Raw genomic sequence first — 13,163 nt, forward strand, 5'->3', positions numbered from 1 at the left:
GCAATGCATATAACTGTGTAAAAATATGCACATATTAATGTATTTATGAAAACAAACTATAAATATAGTACAGCACAGAGCTTGACTCTTTTATATGTATAATATACATATTTTTGTTAACAATTCTACATAAAAATCTGACAATGAACAAGTGGTTCAGACTTAAGTGAGTGCTTGCTACAAGAGGTGGTCTGATGAGAGCAAAGCTCAGTCAGATTGGAACTGCCAAATTCTATGTATAAAACAATTTAAAACAGATTCCTTCTCCCTCCCTAATTATGATAATCAAGAATTTCAATGCTATCACTTGCAGATTGAATTCAGATGAAGTGATTTTAGCATGTTATGTGTGTTAGTTGGCTTACCATTGTAAGATGACTGTGCATTAAAAAAAACCTGGAGTTCCATCAATGATCAGCTGCAGGCACTGAGTCAACAGCTATCCAGGAAGTAGAGGAACTGGGCATAAGGCTATACATATCTCAGTCCCCTCTGTACCTTCAAAGTGCAAGTGGATAAATAGGTACTGCTCCGACAGGAAGGTAAGCAGCGTTTCCGTGCGCTGCTCTGGATGGCCAGAAGCGGCTTAGTCATGCTGGCCACATGACTCGGAAGCTGTACGCCAGCTCCCTTGGCCAATAAAGCAAGATGAGCGCCTCAACCCCAGAGTGGTCCGCGACTGGACCTAACGGTCAGGGGCCCCTTTACCTAAGCTCCTTAATGCCCAGCTCACTTAACTTCTGCTCTAGATCTAGCCATCTCCAGCTCCCACAGTACAATATTAATTTTCATTATTACTGGTTGTTTTACTCATGGAAGCGACTTAAAGTGGCATACAGATGCAACAGAAATACTAAAACAGAAACAACTGAAATCTTAAAAAAAATCTCTACAAATAAAAGACAGGTATAACCGACCTGAAAGAGGCAATAAATACTTTAAAGCCCTTCAAGTTAAGTTAAGGGCCAAAAGCCCAGGTAAAAAGGAAAGTTTTTACATGGTGCCTAAAACTAGATTATGCCAGTTGGGCCTCCCATGTGGAGTGACGTAGTCCTTGATGCTAGTCATAGCCATTGACTTGGTTGAGATCTACCTGTGTATAACATATCTCAAATTAGCCAAGTCTAATTTGGTGAATGAAACCCTGGAAGGTAGTTGCCTGATATTCTTCAAACGAGCCTCACTTTCAGGCTATCATCAAGGCATTTCTTTTGGGTTTACTGCTGAGCATCATAAGAATCACTAATCACTTTCAAAGGTTTTGTCCATGTTGTTTATAGCACTTAGTATAATGCTGCACTTCTCTAAGAATCAGCCTAGACATTTCTCAATATCAATCACTAAAATGTACATTCCATTAATTAGAAGTTTAAGGCTTGTTATCTGCAAGGAGCATAGAAATTCAGGGATTTTTGCAGCAGCACCTCTAACATCTTGCTGAATTTCTTTCTCCCCATCTCCATCACTCAGATGTGTCTGCATATGGATACATGTACAAGCCAGTATAAGCTGTTGCTATGTCAACACTAACTACCCAGGAGAAGCAGGGAGGTACCAGTGGCAGCCTAAATTAGCAACATGCCCTCCTAAGCTACAGTGGAGTCATTTACTTCTGAGATGGCTGAAATAAAATAACAAACCTTTAATTAGCTGGGTGGAAATCTACAACCCTCTTTGCAATAATTCGCAGCATCTGTGCTGTAAACCAAACATGGATAAGCACACCAAAAGAGTGAAGGAAATTCAAGGGAAAACTTTCCCTTTGGGAACATGGAGGAAGGCTAGAAAAGCATGCACATAAATAATGGGTCTTGCTGATTCAAAGGCACCCTGTCTGGAATGGGATGTTCCACCCTCACCCAGCATAAAAATCTGAAGTGGTTCCACTCCATGTTTTACACAGCAATCATGTTTGCTGTAGGCAGACTGTTGTTACACTGGAGTTTCCAGAAGCAAATAAGCGTGAACAACAGAGACATGTCTTTAAACATCTCTGTACATGTGTCTGAAAGCTGTGGTGAGACTGAGGCTTCCCAATGCTTGTACTCAGATGTCTCTGAGTACACGTGTCTGTTGTTCACACTCTACATGTTTGCTATGGAAAACACTGGTATATTTGCAGCAACAATAATTCTTGTGTAAAGCATGAAGCCATTCTCATATCGGATTATTACATCTAAACAGGATCTAGCCTCTCAAGCTGTGCAAACATTGCTAATGGGCAGGAAAAAATGGTGCCAAAACAAGCACATGAACAGAACAGCAATCAACTTGGGGAAAACTTTACAGAGAGTATAGGCTGGTAAAACTAACATATGCTACAAGAACAACTGTACACTCACACCTCACTGAAGGGTTATGCATTCCAGTTCCTGCTTAAGTCTCACAATAGGAAATAAAGAGCACTCTGTGTAATGTTGATGTATTCTTTCTCAACTCCTTTAATGTTTTCATATTTTTAAGAAAATCCAAGATTTACAAACTGTCACTTGTTATATAAATAGTAAATACAATTACTTTCATCTTTGGCACAAACTCTTGAATAACATTGCCTGCCAAGAACAAATACTGCTCATGGTCATAGATTTTCAAAATGGGAATCAAAAGGGGCACAGCGTGTTTTTGGAGACTTGGAAAAATTATGAGTATATCAATTGTCACTTACACTTTGTAAAGTTTATATCCCTTGTGGCTGCAGAAACAAGAATGAAAAGATGGTTGTGCTCAGTGGTTGCTCTCAGGAGATGCTCTTAAGGCTTCAGTGCAACCTTCTTCAGCCTTTGGGGATTTAATGCAAGATAATAATATGGGCTCCAAAATACATTTGCAGAGAGAGAACTGCTTCCATCAGCTGAAGCAGGAGAAGAAGGTAGAGGAGGCCCATCCCAGAAGACAGGATAAAAATAAGAGAGGCACACTGCAGTAGTGAGCAATCAGAAGGAGCTGTGAGTCACAAAGAGAGCGAGGGAATCAATATCCGCCTTAAAGGCAGTAAGCATAGAGATGTAGGGAGCCACTTGGTTCTATTCAGAAAACTTTGGGTGGAGTCAGTAATGAATTCCTTTGGTTCCATCCATTACAAGGTTCTGGAATGGATACTACAACACATAGTGGGCATGCACAGTGACTCCTAGTTCAAAAATGCTAGACCAGGCATCCCCAAACTCGGCCCTCCAGATGTTTTAGGATTACAATTCCCATTAACCCTGACCACTGGTCCTGTTAGCTAGGGATGATAGGAGTTGTAGTCCCAAAACATCTGGAGGGCTGAGTTTGGGGATGCCTGTCTTTGGGGGTACCCTTAAGACATACTAGGCCTTCCCTTTCATGCTACCTACAGAATGGACTCTGCAACCCTCCCACATATGCAGACTTTCTTTGCTAATTCTAAAAATCATTACAAATGCCATCTGGGTTGTACCAAATTGGGTTCCAGCTGTTGTTGAATCCACCTCCATAAAGGTCAAGATGATATGCATTGGTACTAACAGAGCTGCTTGGAAGTTGAAGATTTTGGAAAATACACTGCAAGAGCCCTATTTAATATGCATAAGTGTACTGATTGGGATCAGGGAGTTTTGTGTCCTTTCCCAAATGCTAGAAAAGATCTCCATGCCTGGGGTTTGTAAGTGAGCCACAGCTAAATGACTTTCAAGAACTTTATCAGGATCCCCTCTGTGCATCCACCTTCACCAATATACACATACAGGAAATATGGTTTCTTATCTTTCCAGCCCTTTAATTTTCTTGTTAACTCAGTTGCTACTTCTCTTTTCCAGCAAACAAGCCCTGCTCACAGAAGCAGACAGGGCTGTTTCTGCTGAATCAACTGAACAAATGAAACCACTACTGATGAACTATAGCCAAACAGTATTGATTTCTTCTAAAAGCACTCATTTTAGGAGGCCTGGCATAATGTAAAATATATACATTATTTTGATGGGCTTTCTAGAGTGGGAAAACATACAAAATAACAGCAAGAGTTCAGATAAACAAAGAAGGTAGAAAGGTGGCATGATATAATTTACACTTCATCAGTGAGATGCTAATTGCTAGTGACTGAAATATGACAGGGCCTTGTTTTTTACTATTTTATTTTCTTGTTTTATGAAGTTTGCATTTTTAACTTCTACATGTAATACTCAGCTACATTTTATTGAAGAAGGCATTTGTGATTTATATTGTGTATGTTTTCTACTCATGTTTTTATTATACAGGACTTACCCAGTTTTTATTATGCATATGTGTATTTGTGTGTGTGTAAAAATGTACAACACATCCTGCATGTGCATAGGGAGAATAAACATTCTGTATGTAATACATAAAGCATCGCAAGCTCCTATGTTTTTAGGAAAAAAATCTGTGAGCTGATATTGAACAATGGGAAAATAACACTGAGGTCACAATCCAATGGACAGTTAAAGTACGCTTTAACCCTAGTAGGTTGAATCAAATGTTAGTCATACTAACTTTAGTTGGTGTTTACCTTTAAAGCCCTACACAACTTTGGCTCTGACTAACTTGGGTACATTAATCTCAATGGGTCTACTCTGTGTAAAGCTTAGTTGGTTATAACATGTTGATTTTAATATGCTAAAGCATGTTTCAATATATACTGATACTCAATATATAGATAAGGGTACAAAAATATTGAGTTAGAAGGGTAATAAACCTGGAGCAGACAGAAGCAGAGTGAAGGAATAGAGGCATTTATGTTCTGCATTACCTAACATTTAATATCTGGCCAACAAAGGCCGGCTACGGTCACTTCCCAGGGGCACGTATGTCTTCTTTCCTCCACAGTGCAGTACACATAGTAATGAGGTTTCTTTATGGCTTAAAATATTTCTTTTGCAGCAGGATAAAGAATTATATTTACTGAGTCCTTGTGACCTCTGATTATTGATCCAGCAGGTTGAACAAACATTCTAACATGAAAGACCCACAAATCAATGGTTTGTTTTCACAACTCTTGCAACAAACTGTGCCCTAAGCTGAGATACAAAGGTAAGAGATGGAACTTTGCATCGAGTATAGACAGGAAGTACAGTAGCTGGCATCTGTTCTGGTCAAGGGGTAAATTAATTCGAATATCAGGATCAAATTATTCACCTTCTCACCCAATCCCACTGAAAATCTTCAGTATATGATGGAATAAAGTAATCCTTAACTACTGGTACAGATTGCTAGTAATCGAGAAGCTGAGACCTCTTTAAAATGTAACTTCAGCAGAGGTCATGTATATCTAAACCACTGGCACCAAACCACAACTATTAGACTGTGCCCACTGATATGCTCCACATGTAGAACTATGACATTGTGTGAAGGTAACTCCCTTCACAGAGAGGCACAGGTAAGTGATACCAATAGTTTAAACCAGGGTTTCCCAACCTTTGGTCTTCAGCTGTTTTTGGACTACAACTCCCATCATCCCTAGCTAGCAGGACCAGTGGTTTAGGGATTTTCCAAGTTTTCTTTTTTGTTCTTGTTTTGGCAGGAGATAGCCACTCCAAGCAGCTGAAAAGCCAGGCTGCCTCTTTGACTGTCACTTGCTAATTTCAGATAGGGCCATGAAAGTCCCTTGGAGAGACAGCAGGTGATACATGCCATTCCTCCCAGGGACACTGTATGAAAATAAAGCTGGCTCCCCATTCTGTATAAGGTTCCTGGGAGGGAGGGAACATCATCACATGCTACTGCTCTCAGGGACATTTGCAAACCTATTTGAATGCATATGTAGCAACAGCAGAACTTTCTTGCCACATGAGTGGCTATTAGCCACCCACCCACATGTCCTGCTCTTGTTTGTTTGCTTTTTTTACCTGATATTGCAATTTCTCAAAAGAAAACCCTTGCCCCACTAACACAAACATCTTCCTCCTGAACTTTAAGAGATTTCTTTACACCACCAGACCACCCTGAATGCGATTGTAAAAATTTGTCTGCAGTCAATACTAACAACCCCATTTGTTTCCTTCACACACAACTGGATTGACATTCCTGGTGATGTGTGTCAGGAGAAATTTTAAAACATTCCAATTTTTCCTGGCATTCGATAGCTGAAATGTACAGTTTCTGGCAATTCTGAAATCACTGGCTGAGAGAGTGTTTTTAACTGTTTTTATAATGCTTTTTAAAAATAGTAAGAATAAGACTAGATGTGTTTGTTGCCCTGGGCTCTTTTGGGAGGAAGGGTGAGATATAAATTGATTGAACGAATTAATAAATTGCATTATCCTTAGCTAAGGAGTGGTAAGCGATCAATTCTCCCTATTCAGAATGTTCCAGAATAGTCCTGATAAGTCTTGATAAGAAGCAGTTGTCTAGCATTTAGTTCCCATAGAAACACATCACCAGAATATTAGGGACCATCAACACTCTTGTCAAGTCCAAGACTCTTTGCCTCAGGGCAGCCCACACTTGCAGAATTCTGACAGGAAACTCACAGATTATATATGACCCCTTATTCTCCATTCTATACTTACAAACACAGGTACAATTTTTAAAATGTGTGGTCTATGTACAAAACAACTGAATCAATATAAACATTAATTCTTAAGTTAATTCCTCTTCCAAGCCTTTCCACATAAGAATAATTGTTGTTTGTTATTGGTTTTTTTTGCAATAAATTACATCCAATACTGCTTACAAAAACAACAATCAGTAAAGCACTTTATAAATAAGAAAGGTGAAAACATCTACAATTAGAACAAAGTAACAGTGCCAGTGGATAGCAGACATTTTAAATCAGGATGTTGTTGTTTTAAGAAAGTAGTGTATTGTACATTCAATGCTTGTTTGAACAACTACATCTTCACAATCCTTCTAAACTCAAGAAGAGAAGGAATCTGACAGGTTTTCCCAACGTGGCCATCCCAAAGTTTTGGCACCATCACCTAAAACAGTTCTGTTTCTTGGACCCATCCAGTAGTGATGGAACAGGAAGTAACTTCCCTAAAGCTAAAGTAAGTTCTCCTTAAAGCTTAGGCAGGTTTATATAGGACAGAGTGGTTATTGATATACCCCAATCCTAGACCATTAAGAACCTTAAAGTTCCACTCCAGTACCTTTAACTGAGACCGAAAACAAATGGGTAGCATGTGTAGATGGTTCAAGTTTAACATCAAATACTCCAGTTGTTCAGCTCCAGTCAAAGCTTTGGCAGCTGAATTCTGGACCAATTGTCATTTCTGAGCTATAGAAGGCACCATAGCCAGTAGAAAGCATCATAGCAATCCGAATTTAACTGAGCATGAATGACTAGAAAACCAGCCTGATGTGGAGGTGCTGCCACCCGAAAAATCTTAAGGGAGAGCCCTGGATCCAGGAGCAGCGTTTCAGAACAGGGTAAAAACCCACTTACAGATCAGCTGAACCCATCTCCAACTACATCCATCTTTCATTTTCAGCTAGCTTGCCCTGATCTGCTTCTGAAGTGACAAGAGGTTATTAGCTCCCTGCCTCTCTAGGATCAGAAGATGGAAAATGGAGATAGAGCTGTACGCCATCAGTATACTGATGAAATTCCAGACAACATCTCTGAATGTCCTCACAGCAGTTTCATGCAGATGTTAGAAACCAAAGGAGAAAGCCTGGAAACTTGTGACATCCCACAGGCCAAAGGCCATTGGGTGGAACTACAATATCCCATCAGCCAGTTTCTGGATAATAAACAGGATTGCGCTTCCCCTGTTAGTGGACATTAGGGTAGCCAAGGTTGCTTCTGTTTCAAAAACTGGAGCAGAAGCAAGACTAAAATTCATCTAAGTTATCAAGTTCACTTAGGAATGAATGAGGTGAACACCTTGTCCAAATAAGGTAGGTCTGACATGGGGAAGTAATTATTTATATCACCTGGATCCAGATTAGTTTTCTTCAGAAGGGATCTCACAGCAATCTTGTATGCTTAAAGGAGCTATACCCTTTCCCAGGGAAGCAGTGACAAGACCACCCCTGAGACCCACAAAGACAAGCTGTCTATATGATTTTCTAGTTCCTACAAACATTATCTGACAGACGTTTATATGCCAAGCTTTTCAAATTCCTTCCTTTCTCATACACGGATGCTGTTTTATGGGATAACCTGCAGTTGAAAACTGAAAACAGACTATTGATGTGGAAAGAATGGATGGAAATAGGAATTGTTTTGCTCTCACACTTAATTAGCCAAAATCATTTTGCACTTTTCTCATGCAAGCAGTAGCCATTTGTTATTCATGGCATGGTGTAGCTTTCTTCTCCCTGAGCTTTCTGGGGAGCTTCTTCTAGTGCGCTCAATTCCCAAAAAACTTCCCTCAGAGACAAACAAGTTTGTCGATACCCTTGAACTGAAAACTAAACTCCCAGTATAAAATATTCACAACAGGCTTTGAAATAAGGAACTAGGCACCCCATTGAACATAAATAAAAGTATCTAACTGGGTTGTATTGTCTGATCATTCAGTAGAATATCATGACTGTCATCACAGAAGAACATAAGAAACTGTGATTGCAGGTTAGACTAGTGATTCATTCGGCAGCATATCCCACACTGTGGGAACCCAGGTGATACCTGGAAATTACAAACAAAGCATTGCACATTGTTAGCTCCAACCATCACATTCATTTTGCATGTGTCTTGCCTGTATCATATATGTTTCCTCTTATGATCTGCATGCCCTTTGCATTTATCTGTCCTTATAAAAACTACTTACTCTGTTGACCCTAAGTTTTATTGGATGACCGCAAGTTTTTGGACTTTGAGAGATCTTTCCCAATTTATAATCTCAGCATAAGTCACAGTACTGTACATCTACTATGACTGGCTGGCCTTACTAGCCAAACCAAAAAGGCCCCCCCCCCCTTAAACCTAATTAGCCATGTACAGTAGTGACGTCCAAGCATTCCTCACAGAAAAGACTTGCAGTTGTTTGGCAGTTAGGGTACCCTGGCTCAAGCTGCCCCAGCTGGCCAAAGGAAGGTTGGGAGGGAGCTTCCCACTTTGGTCACTTCTTGGTCAACATACCCTTGGAAACACAGGAATGAAGTGACTCAGCAGCCCTTAGCCTTCCTCCCAGACTTTGAGCTGGGGAGTGGATGAAGGTCACTGCACAACTGCTAGGCTGAGCTCTCCAAGGCTGGGAAGAACCAGGGAATGGCAATATGCTTACCATAGTTAGGAAAAACATGGAACACTGATGGTGCTGTACTTACTGTCTGACCAGTTATTTTTAGGCTTCTGTGATGGGCACCCACTACAGAAAAGGTAGTGTAGGCAGCTGTTTTGGAATACAAAAGGAAGAGATATAGAAACATGAGCAATGAGACAAAATGTCAGTTGATGTGGAGTGAAACATTTGTTAAAGCAGACTGTGGGTGGCATTTTTAAGTTTGGGGATGCATAAAAGTCTTAAATGAATATGGAGGGAATAGGAAAAGGGTGAAAAAATGAATAAATGCAATGGGGAGACTGACAGTGAGAAATGGCAGGACAAAAGAATTATACCATAATGGAGACAGATCTGCCTCCCTCCTAACCTTGCTTGCTCAATAGTAAATTCACTAGGGCTATTAAATAGGAACTACAGGTAAATGGACATGGCCCAATCATGTCTCAGGCAGTGGAGTGTGGGTGTGAAAGCAACTGCTGAAATTGTATTTTATTTAAAATAACACCAATAGAAACAAAGGGCAGAAGGAATCACTGTAGTTCATACATTGTCAAAAGTTCTTGAATTAAACACTGTACTTGTGGTCTAAAGTTGACATATGCATCAATTTAATACAGGATACATCCCTTTTAAAAAATGCAACTGAATAATATCCCTGGGCTCTTAATATTTTCTTGGAAATATTCAGCAGCAGCATTTCCTACGGCTTTTATAAGTAGCTTATGCAGCAGCTCTGGAGAAACCAACTTTTCCTCCTGGAGTCAAACATTGGCTTTTTTAGCAGCTTGGCTCAACTAGGAGCTGAAGAGATTGATACATAAAATAGGCTAACAGGGTTGGGCTAATTTTCAGATTGCTCAATGAGTCTTATTTCCAGGTTAACGTGCATAGAACTGCAGCCGTCATTTCTTTGCTGTTCTCTCCTAGTATGACCTCTCATTCCTCTGCCTCTCTTTGCTAAAATAATCCATTAAAGCATAGGCTAATGCACATCCAGGGTAATAACTGTATTATAGATATATGGAATTTGCATTTCCGAGTGATCTTGATATTTACTTCAGAATGCTGAAAGCTATATTCTTTTTTATAAAGGGTTAGAACAAATGTTTGTTAGACTAATACAGCTCACATGATGGAGTATACAGTACTTAAAACAACTGTATGGTGATTTTTGTTCTTTATAAATATTGTCCCTCAACATTGTCACATTTCCGATATCACTTCATTTCAACTCCATTTTCCCCCCATGTCCTCTCTACATATATTCAAAATAATCAATAAAAAAGAAACAAAACACTAGAAGGGTAAGCATTCATTATTTACTGTAAGTAAAATGTTTGGAATACTTTGCAAGTGTCTGGGAGCTGACAAGGAGAACAGGTCATTCGCAGATCAGAGAAACACAGTGAAACACCGGCTAACTTACAGTTAGTTTCTTTATTAAGGAAGCAAATCAAGTAACAAATGGACACTTATAAGGGTTGCTTCTGATGAAGCAGTTGCCCACACTGGCTTGGAACTCCTCCTCCACTCGCTATCACTCTGTGTCAGGCCCCTCCCTGTCTATGGCAAGCCCCAAGGGACCCTCTCTGTTGCTTCTTGGCTCGGTAACATGCATCTAGGTGAGAGCTTTGGGATGTGGAGGTGGGGGTTTGCAAGCTGTTAGCAGAGAAGCTGTCAGGTGGCTCTGTGGTGGATCTAACAAGTCTGATTCCTGTCTCTGCCCTTTGCTGGGGCACCTGCCTGTTTCCTCCTCTTCATCATCCTCCAAGCTCCCAGCCTCCAGTACTTCCCAGCTCTTCCCCTCCTCTGGGGTGTGGCTGGTTTCCCACCAGCAGAAGACAGGATCTAAATCCTCTCCCTCTGTGCTTCCCCTGGGGGGCTCTTGGTCAGGCAGCTTCCACCACCACTCCTCATCCAACCAGTCCCTGACATCAAGCAAGTGAAGAATATACTTTTTTTTGTAAAACTGATATCTAAAGTAAAATTCTGTTTGGTGTATAATCAAACAAGTTTCTCCACAAGTTACCCCATCAAAGGAAAACCTACCATGCCTTTTTGTAAAAGAAAACTTGTCAATGCCTTTGCCTTCACAAGGGGTAATGATAAATTTCTGCACAAAGACTTCCGTAGGTAACTGTAATGGGAATTAGGGTTGCTTGTGCGTAAATTCCAAACTGCTCCGAGCTGGTAGTATAGCTGGACCTTTCCCCGGTTTGACAGCCCTAAAACGCGACTGTCTCAGTCACTGGCAGAATCCGTCAGTGGGCGTTTCCTAAACTTCCTCCAACATAAGAATTCCTTAACAGATAACCTCCTCCTCGCTTCTCTGCGTGGAAGCCTTCTGCGCAGAGTGGGTGTGCCAAGCGGTGGTCCTGCACTCTCCTCACTGACCTCACTGGAAGAGTCTCGGAGCCTCCCCTCCGAAGTACTCTCAGCCTCTCCTTTCTTCCTGGTGTCACCTTGGTTTCCTTCCCCAGCGGAAGCTCTCTCTCTCCCCTTGCTGGTTCCCTCTCCGGCATCATTAGGGAGCCTAACCTCTCCACTCGGCTCCGATGTCAGTTCCCTGACAGTAACATTCAAGACCATCCAATCACACCTGTGCTGAACTGGACTGGACTCCTACTGAGACTGAAAAGGTTGAAGATACCTGGTCTGCTCTAAACTGCCAGTAGTTTTCCAGGGTTTTAGGCAGGGGACAGTCCCAGCCCTGCTTGGAGATGCTGGGAATTGAACTGGGACCTTCTGTACGCAAGTCAGATGCTCTACCACTGAGCTACCATCCTTATCCTGGGAAGGAACATAAGCAGTCTCTACAACCAGGGAAACATTCCAGTATCCCCAAATCAGAAATACAGAATTGTACCACAATTAAAAGCATAAACCATGTCACAGGTTTGCTGAATGCATGCACACAGGCAAGAGCAAGCAATTGCTTTGCTTGAAGAGTGTCTTCCTTTTGCTTTGTGCTTAGCCCATATAGTCACTCAGCCGGATCTTCTTTTCCCTCTGTTCTGACTGACACCATCTGCCCACCCACACTATGCCTTTCAGGGAGCAATTTTCCTAAATAAGAAACTGTCCAATTAAATCCACCCATACAAAAAGGCACATTTTATGAACCCAGCCATGAAATCCATTTTGCTTTTCAGACCGCTATGTCAGAAACACCACATCACGTTTAATAAACTTCTCCGAGTAAGCGTGCTGATAACTAAACAATGTGACATTTCTAACAGTAAGAAGACAGAAAACCAGAAGTAATTACATTTTAAAAAAATCAAGGGAGGAGGAAAACATAGAAATAGAGAGTGGTGGAGAGAGCTCATTTTAAGGGAAGCATTTTTAAAGTTCTGATCAAGCATTCCTGGGGGGGGGGGGACCTCCAAAGACCCCAAGTGTCCTTGTGTCAAGTTTCCACTTCCCTTTCTACTAACTTCATCCTGACATTATTGCAACAGCTGAACAGAGCAGGAAGGTGTCAAAGTAGAAGGGTTTTCTTTAAGACTATTCAGCCATTCTTAGATATTGTCAGATAGAAAGTTATCACTACCTTTAAAAGGGTAGGTATTTTTTTTGGTGTATCTAGGAGCACTACTGTGATTCATTAGTTTAGATTCATGTTTGTTTTTTTAATGAGAGGAACAAAAAGTGTGAGATACTGCTATCATAGGCATTGTGAGGTTGTGAGGGAGAAATAGGCAGATACGGAGATGTGGGAGAAAGAACGGGGTAATGACTTAGTGTAGGTGCACTGTTTTTGTGTCAGCATCACGTAGATAGGTTCTTCATCTATTTATTTTTTAGTTTTTCTTGGTGGTGAGAGAGATTGGAGAGCTCAGGCCATGGTTGGTTGCATTTGGTTGACTGCAGTTAGTTTTGCTGTTATGTTGAGGGGGAGGGAGTTGTTGGGTCAAATTAGCCATGTCAATTTGTATGCTGTTGGGGGCTTATGTTGTTGTCTTTTGGGGCTGTGTATGTCATAAAGGGGAGCTGTACAAGGGTGAAGGCATC

The 13,163-nt window shown here is 40.9% G+C and overlaps 1 protein-coding gene across 17 annotated transcripts in view; it reads right to left on the reverse strand.

Moving 5' to 3' along the window:
- The window catches only part of BRSK2 (BR serine/threonine kinase 2), a 404,628-nt gene that overhangs the window by 264,571 nt on the left and 126,894 nt on the right, over nucleotides 1-13,163 (reverse strand). Inside the window, exon 1 of one of the 17 annotated variants that reach the window (XM_083718476.1) lies at nucleotides 2,666-2,673. The exons of the other annotated variants lie outside the window; for them this stretch is intronic. The gene's annotated coding sequence lies outside the window, so the exon portion shown is untranslated. Of the gene's footprint in view, nucleotides 1-2,665; nucleotides 2,674-13,163 lie in introns of those variants that run through there. 17 annotated transcript variants of the gene reach the window in all.

This window comes from Podarcis gaigeae (assembly GCF_964106915.1).
Source record: "Podarcis gaigeae genome assembly, chromosome: 1".
Lineage (NCBI taxonomy): Eukaryota > Metazoa > Chordata > Lepidosauria > Squamata > Lacertidae > Podarcis > Podarcis gaigeae.